This window comes from Scyliorhinus canicula, chromosome 12 (genome assembly GCF_902713615.1).
Source record: "Scyliorhinus canicula chromosome 12, sScyCan1.1, whole genome shotgun sequence".
NCBI lineage: Eukaryota > Metazoa > Chordata > Chondrichthyes > Carcharhiniformes > Scyliorhinidae > Scyliorhinus > Scyliorhinus canicula.
The window spans coordinates 111,728,039-111,740,884 of record NC_052157.1 but is presented as its reverse complement, the minus strand read 5'-3'; positions in this window follow the sequence as shown (position 1 = coordinate 111,740,884).

Below are 12,846 nucleotides of genomic sequence, written 5' to 3'. Positions count from 1 at the left end.
TGCACTGGAGTGTCAGCCCTCAGTATTGCACTGGAGTGTCAGCCCTCAGTATTGCACTGGAGTGTCAGCCCTCAGTATTGCACTGGAGTGTCAGCCCTCAGTATTGCACTGGAGTGTCAGCCCTCAGTATTGCATTGGAGTGTCAGCCCTCAGTATTGCACTGGAGTGTTAGCCCTCAGTACTGAACTGGAGTGTTAGCCCTCAGTACTGCACTGGAGTGACAGTCCTCAATACTGCACTGGTGTCAGCCCTCAGTATTGCACTGGAGTGTCAGCCCTCAGTACTGCACTGGAGTGTCAGCCCTCAATACTGCACTGGTGTCAGCCCTCAGTATTGCACTGGGGTGTCAGCCCTCAGTACTGCACTGGAGTGTCAGACCTCAGTACTGCACTGGTGTCAGCCCTCAGTATTGCACTGGAGTGTCAGCCCTCAGTACTGCACTGGAGTGTCAGACCTCAGTACTGCACTGGAGTGTTAGCCCTCAGTATTGCACTGGTGTGTCAGTCCTCAGTACTGCACTGGAGTGTCAGACCTCAGTACTGCACTGGAGTGTTAGCCCTCAGTATTGCACTGGAGTGTCAGCCCTCAATACTGCACTGGAATGTCAGCCCTCAGTATTGCACTGGAGTGTCAGCCCTCAGTACTGCACTGGAGTGTCAGCCCTCAGTACTGCATTGGAGTGTCAGCCCTCAGTACTGCACTGGAGTGTGAGCCCTCAGTACTGCACTGGAGTGTGAGCCCTCAGTACTACACTGGAGTGTCAGCCCTCAATACTGCTCTGGAGTGTGAGCCCTCAGTACTGCACAGGAGTGTCAGCCCTCAGTACTGCACTGGAGTGTCAGCCCTCAATACTGCACTGGAGTGTCAGCCTTCAGTACTGCACTGGAGTGTGAGCCCACAGTACTGCACTGGAGTGTCAGCCCTCAGTACTGCACTGGAGTGTCAGCCCTCAGTATTGCACTGGAGTGTGAGCCCTCAGTACGGCACTGGAGTGTCAGCCCTCAGTACTGCACTGGAGTGTCAGCCCTCAGTACTGCACTGGAGTGTGAGCCCTCAGTATTGCACTGGAGTGTGAGCCCTCAGTACTGCACTGGAGTGTGAGCCCTCAGTATTGCACTGGAGTGTGAGCCCTCAGTACTGCATTGGAGTGTGAGCCCTCAGTATGGCACTGGAGTGTCAACCTTGCTTTTTGGGCTGAGACCCTGGACTGGGACTTGAACTCAGAACCCTACGACTCACTCAGAGGCGCTACCAACCAAGCCAGAAGGGACACTCACATGATTAGAATCCCATAGAAACCCTGTTGTGGAGAAGGAGGCCATTTGGCCCATCAAGTCTACACCAACCCTCCGAAAGAGCCGTCTACCCACTCCGCCACACACCCCACCCTATCCCCGTAACCTAACTTGCACGTCCCTGGACACTAGGGGACAATTTATCATGGCCAATCCACCTAACCTGCACATCTTTGGAGGCAAGCCAAAACAGCACCACGGGCATCAAATCTGCATTGACACTGAGTGACATCGTGATCTACCTGCTTTGCACACCTCAGGTAAACATTAGCTGTGCACCCATAAACACCCTCACCAAATGGTGTCTGGTATGATTCATGCACAGCCACATCAGATGCCTTTTTCGTCCTTGAATGGCATGCATAATTCCAAAAACAATCAAGCTCAGTGTCATGGCCTCTCTGTTGTAGGTAGTGCCTGCTTTGAGCTGCCCCTCCTCACCTCTCTGCTAACCCCTCTCTGCTAATCTCACTCTCTGCTAACCCCCCTCTCTGCTGACTTCACTCTCCGCTAATCCTACTCTCTGCTAACCCCACTCTCTGCTAACCCCTCTCTGCTAATCCCACTCTCTGCTAACCGTATTCTCTGCTAACCCCATTCTCTGGTAACCCCACTCTCTGCTAACCTCACTCTCTGCTAATCCCCTCTCTGCTAACCCCCTTTTCTGCTGACTCTACTCTATGCAAACCCACTCTCTGTTACTCCCCTCTCTGCTAACCCCCACCCCTCTCTGCTAACCCCCCTCTCTGCTGATTCCACTCTCTGGTAACCCCACTCTCTGCTAACCCCACTCTCTGCTGACTCCACTCTCCACTAATCCAAGTCTTTGCTAACCCCACTCTCTGTTTACCCCACTCTCTGCTAACCCCACTCTCTGCTAACCCCACTCTTTGCTAACCTCACTCTCTGCTGCTCCTCTCTTAGCTAACCCCCCTCTCTGCTGATTCCAGTCTCTGCTGACCCCCCCCCCCCCCCCCAACCCCTTCTCTGCTAACTCTCCTCTGCTGCTGCTCCACCCTCTGGTGGTCATTTTTGTGTCTCTGTCTGCAGTACAGTAAAGTTGCTTTTAATGATGGTCATCTTGCTCCAGTCCGAGGCAGCCAGCACCAGAAAAGCTCTGAAATGCTGAAGTTAGTCTTTACCACATGTACACTGAACAAGCCTTTTTCCTGTAGGAGGTAAAGAAAGCAGCTGTGAGCACTGATTATCTATTCCTGCATTTGCCTGACTTTTACTGAGCCCCATAAATATTCTCACTTGTTTTCAATAGTAATGATGTGGAGATGCCGGCGTTGGACTGGGGTGAGCACAGTAAGAAGTCTTACAACAACAGGCTCAAGTCCAACAGGTTTGTTTCAAACACTAGCTTTCGGTGTGCAGCTCCTTCATCAGGACTCACTGGAAAATGCAAAGTTAGCAATAAATTTGTGTTTTTAAAACTCTTTTTAAGTGTATTGTTATTGTTAGTGTAATGCATTGGTTTTCTACATTGTGTAGCGGGTGAATGGGCGTGAAAGTGCCATAGCTTAGCTTGGGGGTATCAGGAGCCATAGAGGGTGGCTGGTATATACCCTGGGGTGGGGTGGGGGGAGGGGGGGGGGGGGTGCAGAGGGCCATAGGAGATGACTGGGGAGTACACCTGGTCATGCGGACATAAGGAGCTGTATGGAATGGGTGGGAGGCATAATGTCAGATGAGGGGGCATGAGAGGCCATAGTCGATGAGGGACATACCTTGGCAGAGGCCATAAGGGGCCAGGGAGATGGGTGAAGGGTGTACCTTAGCATAAGGACATGAGGGATCATGGAGATGGATGAGGGGCGTACCTTGGCAAGGTGGAACATTTGAACTTACCTCTCAAAAGCTTCCCTCATGCAGTCTATGACACCTCTGAGGTGCGGTGAACCATGATTCTTTGAAAACCTGGTCAAACTCCATGAAAATCGTGGAGGACCAAGACATGCCTATTTCGATTGGAACTAGCCAGGTTAGGAGTTCAGGATGGGGGCTGGTAACTTGAACTAGCCCACACCTTTAAGAGCCACTGTTGAAAATCAGAAACCCTGGGCATTGGGTTGGGAATCCTGGAATCGGGTCCCAGGCGCCATTTCTAAATTTCCGGGTGACTCACCCTCTGTATCTAGGTGGATTCCTGATCTCCAAAATCTTTTCCAATTTCACCAAACACTGTGGTAGCAAATTCCACAGATTCACAACCCTTTGAGAGAAGTAGTTTCTCCTCATATCTGTTTTAAATTTGCTACCCCTTATCCTGAGACTATCACCTCTTGTTCTAGATTGCCCCACAAGAGGAAGCCTCTGCTCCATGTCTGCTTTATCCATACCTTTCATCACCTTGTATACTTCAATTTGATCTCCCTCATTCTTCTAAACTCTAGAGAGTATGAGCAAAAACTATTCAATCTCTCTTCAGGGGCTGGTTTAGCACACTGGGCTAAATAACTGGCTTTTAAAGCAGGCCAAGACAGGCCAGCAGCACGGTTGAATTCCCGTACCAGCCTCCCTGAACAGGTGCCGGAATGTGGCGACTAGTGGCTTTTCGCGCTAACTTAATTTGAAGCCTACTTGTGACAATAAGCAATTTTCATTTCATTTCATACAACAAACTCCCCGGGCGCGATTCTCCGCTCCCCAGGCCAGGGAGTGCTCTGGCACCCCCTGCGATTCTCCCACTTCCCCCCACCCCCAAAATGGCGTGAAGCGTTTTGCGACACGCCGCTCGGAGAATCGCGGGTCGCCGTTTTTCACGGCGGCCCGCGATTCTCCGGCTGAGCAGCCTGACGTTCCCGACCTGTTCACGCCGGCGGCAACCACACCTGGTCGCTGCCGGCGTGAACATCGCGCGAAAGGTAAGTTTGAGGCCTGTGGGGAGTGGAGAGGGGATCGAGCACCATGGCCGTGCTCGGGAGGGGACTGGCCCGCGATCGGTGCCCACTGATCGTCTGGCCGGCGTCTCTAAGAGACGCACTCTTTCCCATCCGCCGCCCCGCAAGATCAAGCCGCCACGTCATGCGGGGCAGTGGAGGGGAAGACGGCAACCGCGCATGCGCGGGTTGGCTCCGCCCAACCTGTGCATGCACGGCTGACATCACTTAGGCGCCGCCGGCCGCATCATTATCGGCGCGCTGCCTTGACGCCAGCATCAAGGCCCGGTGGCCGAGTTCCCCGCAACGCTGCTCCTAGCCCCCCAGGGGGGGGAGAATAGGGGGCGAGGAGCGGCCTCCAACGCCGTCGTGAAACACTCTGGGTTTCACGCTGGCATCGGCCGTTGCGAAGAATCGCGCCCCCCATTTCTGGAATCAATCTAGTGAACCTCGTCTGAACTGCCTCCAACGCCATTACATTCTTCCTCAAATAAGGAAACCAAAGCTGTGCACAATACTCCTGGTGTGGTCTCGCCCTGTGTAGTTGGAACAACACTTCCCTTACCTTTATACTCTATTCCTTCAGCTATAAATGCCAACATCCCATTTTCTTTCTTTATTACGTGCTGTACCTGCATGCTAGTTTTCTATGACTTATGACAGAGGTAACCCAGATCCCTCTGCACGGGAGAACCCTGTAGTCTCTCCCCATTTAGATATTAAGTTGCCTTCCCATTTTCCACCCAAAATGCACAACCTCCACGTTAAACTCCATTTTTGATCGTATTAAACTGCGACATTTTGGCCCACTCTCCTAACCTATCTGTACCCATTTGTAAGGTTCTTAATTCTTCATTGTAACTTACTGTCCCACCTATTTTTGTGCCATCTGCAAATCTGGCTACAGAACCTTCTATCGCTGTATCCAAGTCGTTAATATGTATTGTAAATAGTTGGGGAACAAGGACCGAACCCTGTGGCATGCCACTAGTTACATCTTTCAATCCAGAAAAAGACCCATTTATTTACTTTACTGTTTGTCCACACACAATCTTAAGCAATCAAGCACAGTGAACATTAATAGTAAACAGACTCATGTAATCAAATGCCGAACAATCAAACACTACAATGGGAAATTATAATGCAGGTGACAAGTTACATTATATAGCGACTTTAATAAGAGATGTCTCATTGTCTTTCCAGAGGAAGAGAGGAATAGATGCCAGGGAGTTGAGAAAGATGATTGATGGAATGGTCAAAATGGTGGGCTTCCCAGAAGATGTTTAATGGTCAGGAAAGAGAAAAGTGGTTTATGGAGAGAGCTCCAAGAATGTGGCTGAAGAATTTGCCCCTACCAACCCCCTCACCACCCTGATGGTGTTGTGGAGAGAGGAAGATGCACAAGAGGCCAGAATAAGCAGGGTGCCAGAAGAGATATAAGGAAAGAGAAGGCTCTAGAAGTGAAAGGTGTGATGCCCTGGAGAAATTTAAAGAGGAGTATGAGGGCAAGATATGTGCCAAATAGTGTTGGGTAATGTCTAGTGCTATGGGCAGCATGGTGGCTGAGTGGTTAGCACTGCTGCCTCATGGCACAGGGACCCGAGTTCAATTCCGGCCTTGGGTCACTGTCTGTGTGGAGTCTGCACTTTTCTTCCCCGTGTGTGCGTGGGTTTCCTCCCACAGCCCAAAGATGTGCAGGTTAGGTGGATTGGCCATGCTAAATTGCCCCTTAAGTGTCCAAAAAGATGTGTATGTTAGATTAAGGGGTTAATAGGATAGGGCGGGGGAGTGAGCTTGGGTGAAATACTCTTTCAGAAGATCGGTGCAGACATCATGGGCTAAATGGCCCCCTTCTGTACTGTAGGGATTCTATTCTATGATTCTAACTTGAAGCCAGCATTCAAACTAATGCAGGGTGTGTTCAATGTCAGCTGTGGCAGGGTTTCAGGTATCTCCACATTGTTGGATGAGGTGGAGTAACAGACAGTGAACGGGGAAACAATGGGTGTAGAGGAACAGCTGGCCACTGTCATTACATAGGCTATCCAGACAAACAACTTATGAGAAAGTAAATAGCTGTAAAGAGTTAGGTCAATAGAAGGACTTCTGTCTGTTGGCAAGGCAATTAGGGTTGGGGTGGGCAATAAATGCCAACATTGTCAGAGACACTTTCATCCCAAGACTGAAAATTAAATAAAGTAATCAAGCCAGAGAAATTCCCCATCCCATTTATTACCTACATTTGCACTGGGATATAATAATGAGTGCTCAGGAGTAATCTCATCGTGGAAATGTAGGATACTCCTCCATGAGATTTATAGCCATTTAATCATTCACAGGTGTTCATTATTACATAAAATGCACAGGCTTCCTGGGTTACAAAGCAATTTCCACTCTGCACTGATCCGTATATAAATCAGACCTGGATACACAGACCACTGATGAATTTTCCTTTGATCAGCTGCTATTATCAAGAACAGATCGTTCACCGTGGGATTCCCTCTGTCAGTGAAATGAGAAAAGTGGGAAAAGCATGCAAATTAATCAGTTCAGAAATACTGACAACAATGCTCAGCAATCTGAGTCCAAGGACACAATTAATGGCCCTCACGGTGTATTGCTGACAGCAATTCTTGTACATTACTGACAGGGACAGCAATCCAAGCTTCACATTACCAACGGTGTGCAAAGCAGTCATTACCATGCATTACTGTCAATGAGAACGTACTTTACATCATGGACACTGAGACCTTTTACAAGCTGTTCCAATATTTGAAATAAAACTGTCCAAATATTACACAAGAAAGGGAATTCAGATCAAAGTTTTGTTGTATTTGTTCTCTGGAGACAATTCAAGTGCAGAAGCTGGAAAATCTACTCCAATGTGTCCCCACCACACTACCACACTGTTAATAGGGGTGGGGGTGGGGGTGGGGGTGAGGGGGGTGGTGAGATTTGAGGGTTGGGAACTCTGATAGAATGCGGGGTACCTGGGAGTAAACCCAGTGGGTGTCACTGGATTCCTGGCCCAGCCCCTAGCCTCTGCCTTCCAGGTTTTCTGACCAATTAGGGTTGTTGGCTCATATGAGTCGATTTCAATTCAAGTACGTACAGGGGCATACGTGAAGATTGCAACCTCTAACTTTTAAAAAGATTACAAACATTACAATTTGTAGATTCCAAAGGGGGGACAAGAGGCAGGATTGTCGAAATTGACTCGCGACTGGATGGGGAGTTGCAGTCTGTAAGGACTGAGCCCCCTTACTGCTTCCTAATGACAGGAGAAAAGCAATTGTGTAGGGCATTGGTGAGGCCACATCTGGAGTATTGTGTGCAGTTTATGTGTCCTTATCTGAGGAATGACGTGGAGATGCCGGCGTTGGACTGGGGTGAGCACAGTAAGAAGTCTTACAACACCAGGTTAAAGTCCAACTTGTTTGTTTCAAACACTAGCTTTCGGAGCAGTGCTCCTTCCTCAGGTGAATGAAGAGGTACTGATTCACCTGATGAAGGAGCTGCGCTCCGAAAACTAGTGTTTGAAACAAACATGTTGGACTTTAACCTGGTGTTGTAAAACTTCTTACTGTACTTATCTGAGGAAGGATGTTCTTGCTATGGAGGGAGTGCAGTGAAGGTTTAGCAGGCTAATTGCTGGGACGGCAGGACTGTCATATGAGGATTATATTCATTGCACTTTAGAAGAGTGAGAAAGGATCTCATAGAAGCTTATAATATTCTAACAGGGTTAGAAAGGGTAGATTCAGAAAGAATGTTCCTGGTGGTGCGGGAGTCTAGAACTAGGGATCATAGTTGGAAGAAAAGGAGTAAACCTTTTAGGACTGAGGTGAGGATACATTTCTTCACCCAGAGAGTGGTGAATCTGTAGAATTCACAGCCACAGAAAGTATTTGAGTCCAAAACGTTGTGTCATTTCAAAAAGGAATAATATATAGCTCTTGAGGCTAAAGGTATCACGGGATATGGGGGAAGGCAGGATCAGGGTAGCATTGTGGATAGCACAATCGCTTCACAGCTCCAGGGTCCCAGGTTTGATTCCGGCTTGGGTCACTGTCTGTGCGGAGTCTGCACATCCTCCCCGTGTGTGCGTGGGTTTCCTCCGGGTGCTCCGGTTTCCTCCCACAGTCCAAAGATGTGCGGGTTAGGTGGATTGGCCATGATAAATTGCCCTTAGTGTCCAAAATTGCCCTTAGTGTTGGGTGGGGTTACTGAGTTATGGGGATAGGGTGGAGGTGTTGACCTTGGGTAGGGGGTAGGGTGCTCTTTCCAAGAGCCGGTGCAGACTCGATGGGCCAAATGGCCTCCTTCTGCACTGTAAATTGTATGAAATTCTATAATTCTATGAACTTGATATCAGCCAGGATCATAATGAATGGCGGAAGAGGCTTGAAGAGCCGGATGGCCTTCCCCTGCTTCTATTTACTGTGTATGTTTCTATCTATGTGTGGTGAATGTAACATGGTAATTCACACTGTATCTTTGTAAGCGCAGTAGCGTTATCTGACCACTAGGGGGAGTAGCTCTGGGAATGAAATGAAAATGAAAATCGCTTATTGTCACGAGTAGGCTTCAATGAAGTTACTGTGAAAAGCCCCTAGTCGCCACATTCCGGCGCCTGTCCAGGGAGGCTGGTACGGGAATCGAACCGTGCTGCTGGCCTGCTTGGTCTGCTTTAAAAGCCAGCGATTTAGCCTTGTGAGCTAAACCAGCTCCTGAATGCTCAGGAGCTTGTAGAGGGCTCCACCCTTGGCTCCGCCCATGACTCCTCCCCCTTGTGCTGCTGTATAAATACCCTTGTCCAGAGTCAGCCTGCAGTTCACCGAGAGTTCATCAACGGGTAACAGGCTGGCTCTGTAGTAAGTAGATTAAAGCCTATATTCATATCGGAAAACACGTGTCTGGTGAATTGATGGTTCCATCAATATGTAAGGTGTGGATGGTGTTCTGGAGGGGAGCGGCAGGGTTGTGATGCCACACTCCTGAATTCAATGACCTCATCAGAGGAGGAAAGGTAATGGCACATTCAACTACATCCCAGGGGCTGGTTTAGCTCACTCAGCTAAATCGCTAGCTTTTAAAGCAGACCAAGCAGGCCAGCAGCACGGTTCGATTCCCGTACCAGCCTCCCCAGACAGGTGACGGAATGTGGCGACTAGGGGCTTTTCACAGTAACTTCATTGAAGCCTACTCATGACAATAAGTGATTTTCATTTTTTCATTTTCATCCTGGTGTGTGTATTGCACCAACCTCCTCTCTCTGACTTCTCAAACCTCTTCCAGCACATCACTGCTCATGTGAACTCACCCTGCAAGGTGTAGCCATTCCTCTCGATCGATGCACTTCCTTACATCCCCGTTCCACCACCGACACTCACACTCATCTTCATGTAATCTTACCCCTCTTCTTTACAGCCACCTATCACAAACGATCGCATCCATCCATTCCACGTATTCCTTAACTCTCTTCTTCCCCCTCCTGAAAATAGCAATTTTACTTGTGATAAATGGCAAGACTTGAATTGGACTGCTGTGATGGTGGAGCTTAGCTGTTTACACGACTGCTTAGTATTGGGAGCAGTGGTGGCAGTAAGCAAGGGGGCTATGGCGGCACAGTGGCATTGCCACAGGACCTGTAATCTAGAGACCAAGGCTGATGCTTTGGGAGCATCGAATCCCACTATAGCAGGTGGAATTTTAAATTCAATTAATAAAATCTGGAATTGCAGCTCTTCTCAGTAACACACCGTATGACCACCATTGATTGTTGTACGTAAAAACTCATCTGGTTCGTTAATGTCCTTTACGGGGGAAAATCTACCATCGTTGCATACAAACAGTAAAAATAGGAACAGAAATAGGCACCTCAAGGGGCGGCAGGGTGTTGCAGTGGTTAGCACTTCTGCCTCATGGTGCTGAGGACCCAGGCTCGATCACGGCCCCGGGTCACTGTCCATGTGAAGTTTGCACATTCTCCCCGTGTCTGCGTGGGTAGGTCGATTGGCCACGCTAAATTGCCCATTAATTGGAAAGAAAATTAATTGGGTACTTTAAATTTTTTTTTTAAAGAAATAGGCCCCTCGAGCCTGCTCTGCCATTTGTTAAGATCATGACTTATCAATTTGTGTTCCTAATACCCCCACTATACTTTGATTCTCTTGTCTAACAAGAGTCTATCTCCCACCTTAAATATATTCCATGGCTCAGCCTCCACCCCTTCTGAAGTAGAGAGTTCCAAAGTCGCACACTCCGCTGAGAGAAAATAATTCTCCTCACCTCTGTTTTAAAAATTTGAAAACATGCTTCCTAGTTCTGGACTCACCCACAAGTGGAAACATCCTTTCCACCTCCACCTTGTCAAGACCATTCAGGACCTCATGGACGTCAACCAAGTCACACAGTCAAGTTACCTGATCTGGAGACATCTGGTTGTGACCATGGAGTGAGTGGTCACACATAATGTGGCTCCTGCCTGAGGTCGGATTCTTTGACCCTTTTTGACCATTTTATGGGGCTCTGGCAGGTGGAAAATGTTGGAATGTCAAAGACTAAGATATTCTCCTTCGGTGGGTTATGTCGTAGAGTTACCAAAGGAGGAGAGCAACAAATAAGGGGCAACATTCGTACCAGGAGGACTCGCGTGACGTAGCGGGGAAAAGATGGCGAGGGACTTGGGGCGTTGTTGCCTGCACAATGGCCAATGGAGCAGTTGGTGGAACTCCTAGGGGCTGAGTTTAAGCAGCAAAGGAAGGCGGCCGAAGAGGATTTCGCCAAGGTGAAATAGAGTCGATTTGGGCTGCCCTGGAGAGAGTGGAGCAGAAGCTGGAGGTGCAGAATGCGCTGATCCAGAAGGTGGAGGAGACAGTGGCTGACCATGAGGATCGTATTGCCTCATTGGACCTGAGGATCGTGGGGCTGCCTGACGGGATCAAGGGAATTTAGGCCACAAAGTGTGTGGCCTAGATATTTGAGCATTTGGCCGGCATGGTAGATCAGTGGTTAGCACTGATGTTTCACGGCGTCGAGGACCCGGGTTCCATTCCAGTCCCGGGTCACTGTCCATATGGAGTTTGCACATTCTCCCCGTGTGTGTGTGGATCTCACCCCCACACCCCAAAGATGTGCAGGGAGGTGAATTGGCCACACTAAATTGCCCCTCTTTCGGATAAAAAAAAAATTGCATGCTCTAAATTTATATTAAAAAAAGATGTTTGAGCAGTTAGTGGGGGAGGGGGTCTTTGACTGTCCTCCTGAAGTGGATCAGGTGCACAGGTTGTTGAGTAGGAAGCCGAAAGCGGGAGAGTTGCCAAGCGTGATCATCGTGAGGCTGCATCGGTACTTGGATATGGAAAGGACTCTGAAGTGGGGGAAGGGGATGTGTGAGTGCGTCTGGGAAGGTCATATGATCCGTATCTACTTGGGCTTCGGTGCGGAGCTGGCCAAGCAGCGGGCCGGGTTTAATAGGGTCAACATGGTGCAGTTCGGGATGCTGTACCCTGCTTATCTTTAGATCACGCAATAGGGACCGCAGCATTACTTCAACACGCCTGAAGACGCAACCAACATTTTGAGAGACCATGGTTTTGGGGACGTTTGAGAGCAGTGGATTTTGGTTGGGTTCATCTATGTAATGGAATGGGGAGTAGAGATTGTACTCAGGAAGGGGGGGGAACTGTATTTTTTGCGTGGGGGTTGTTCCGTTGGGTTTTGTTTTTAATACCCACTCTGTATAGTAAATGCTGTAAATGTTGACTTTTGTATCTTTTATGCCTCCCCCTGTTGGGGGTAGTGGTGTTTGTAAAATAAAATGTGTGGGTTTGGCTGGCAATGCGAGAGGGGAGAAGGTGGGGGTAGAGGAGCTTGGTGTGTCACTGGGGTTAGGTGGGGCAAGGGGATGGATGGCACGTCGGTACAGAGGAAGTGGGTCATTTGCCTCGGGTGGGGACCATCCAGCTAGCAGGCAGGCTTGGTTATTTTTTAGAAATATAGAGTACCCAATTCATTTTTTTCCCAATCCACCTACCCTGCACATCTTTGGGTGAGACCCACGCAGACATGGGGATAATGTGCAAATGCCACACGGACAGTGACCCAGGGCAAGGATCGAACCTGGGACATTGGCGCCATGAGGCAGCACTGCTAACCACTGCGCCACCGTGCTGCCCACAGATAGGCTTGCTAACAGAAGTGAAGTGATGGGTAGAGCTTCGGAGGGAGGGGGAAAGGGGAGGAGAATGGGTTGGGTAGTTGGGCTATATTGATTTTTTTTGTTTGAGGCTTGGGTAGGGAGGATGGGCCTCGGGAGGTGGTCCGTTTAGTTTTTGTGTTTGGGATTAGGGAGGGGTTGGGGGAGGGGTGAGTTTCTGACATTGAAGGAAGCAGTTGGCTGGTGGGGGGGTTGGCAGTGGCTATCCTGAGGGGACCCGGGAGGGGGGGGGGGGGGGGGGGGGGAGGCAAGGCTGGGGCCTTGAGGAGTCCATTGAAATGTGGACATGGCTGATCAGGGTGGGGGTGTGCTGCCCTTCGACCAGACCTCTGTAGGGAATCCAGGGTGTAGGTATGTGATGGTGAGTGGAAGATTGGAGGATGTGCCCATGGTGTTGGTGAACATCTATACCCACAACTGGGATGCTGTTGATTATATGAAAAGG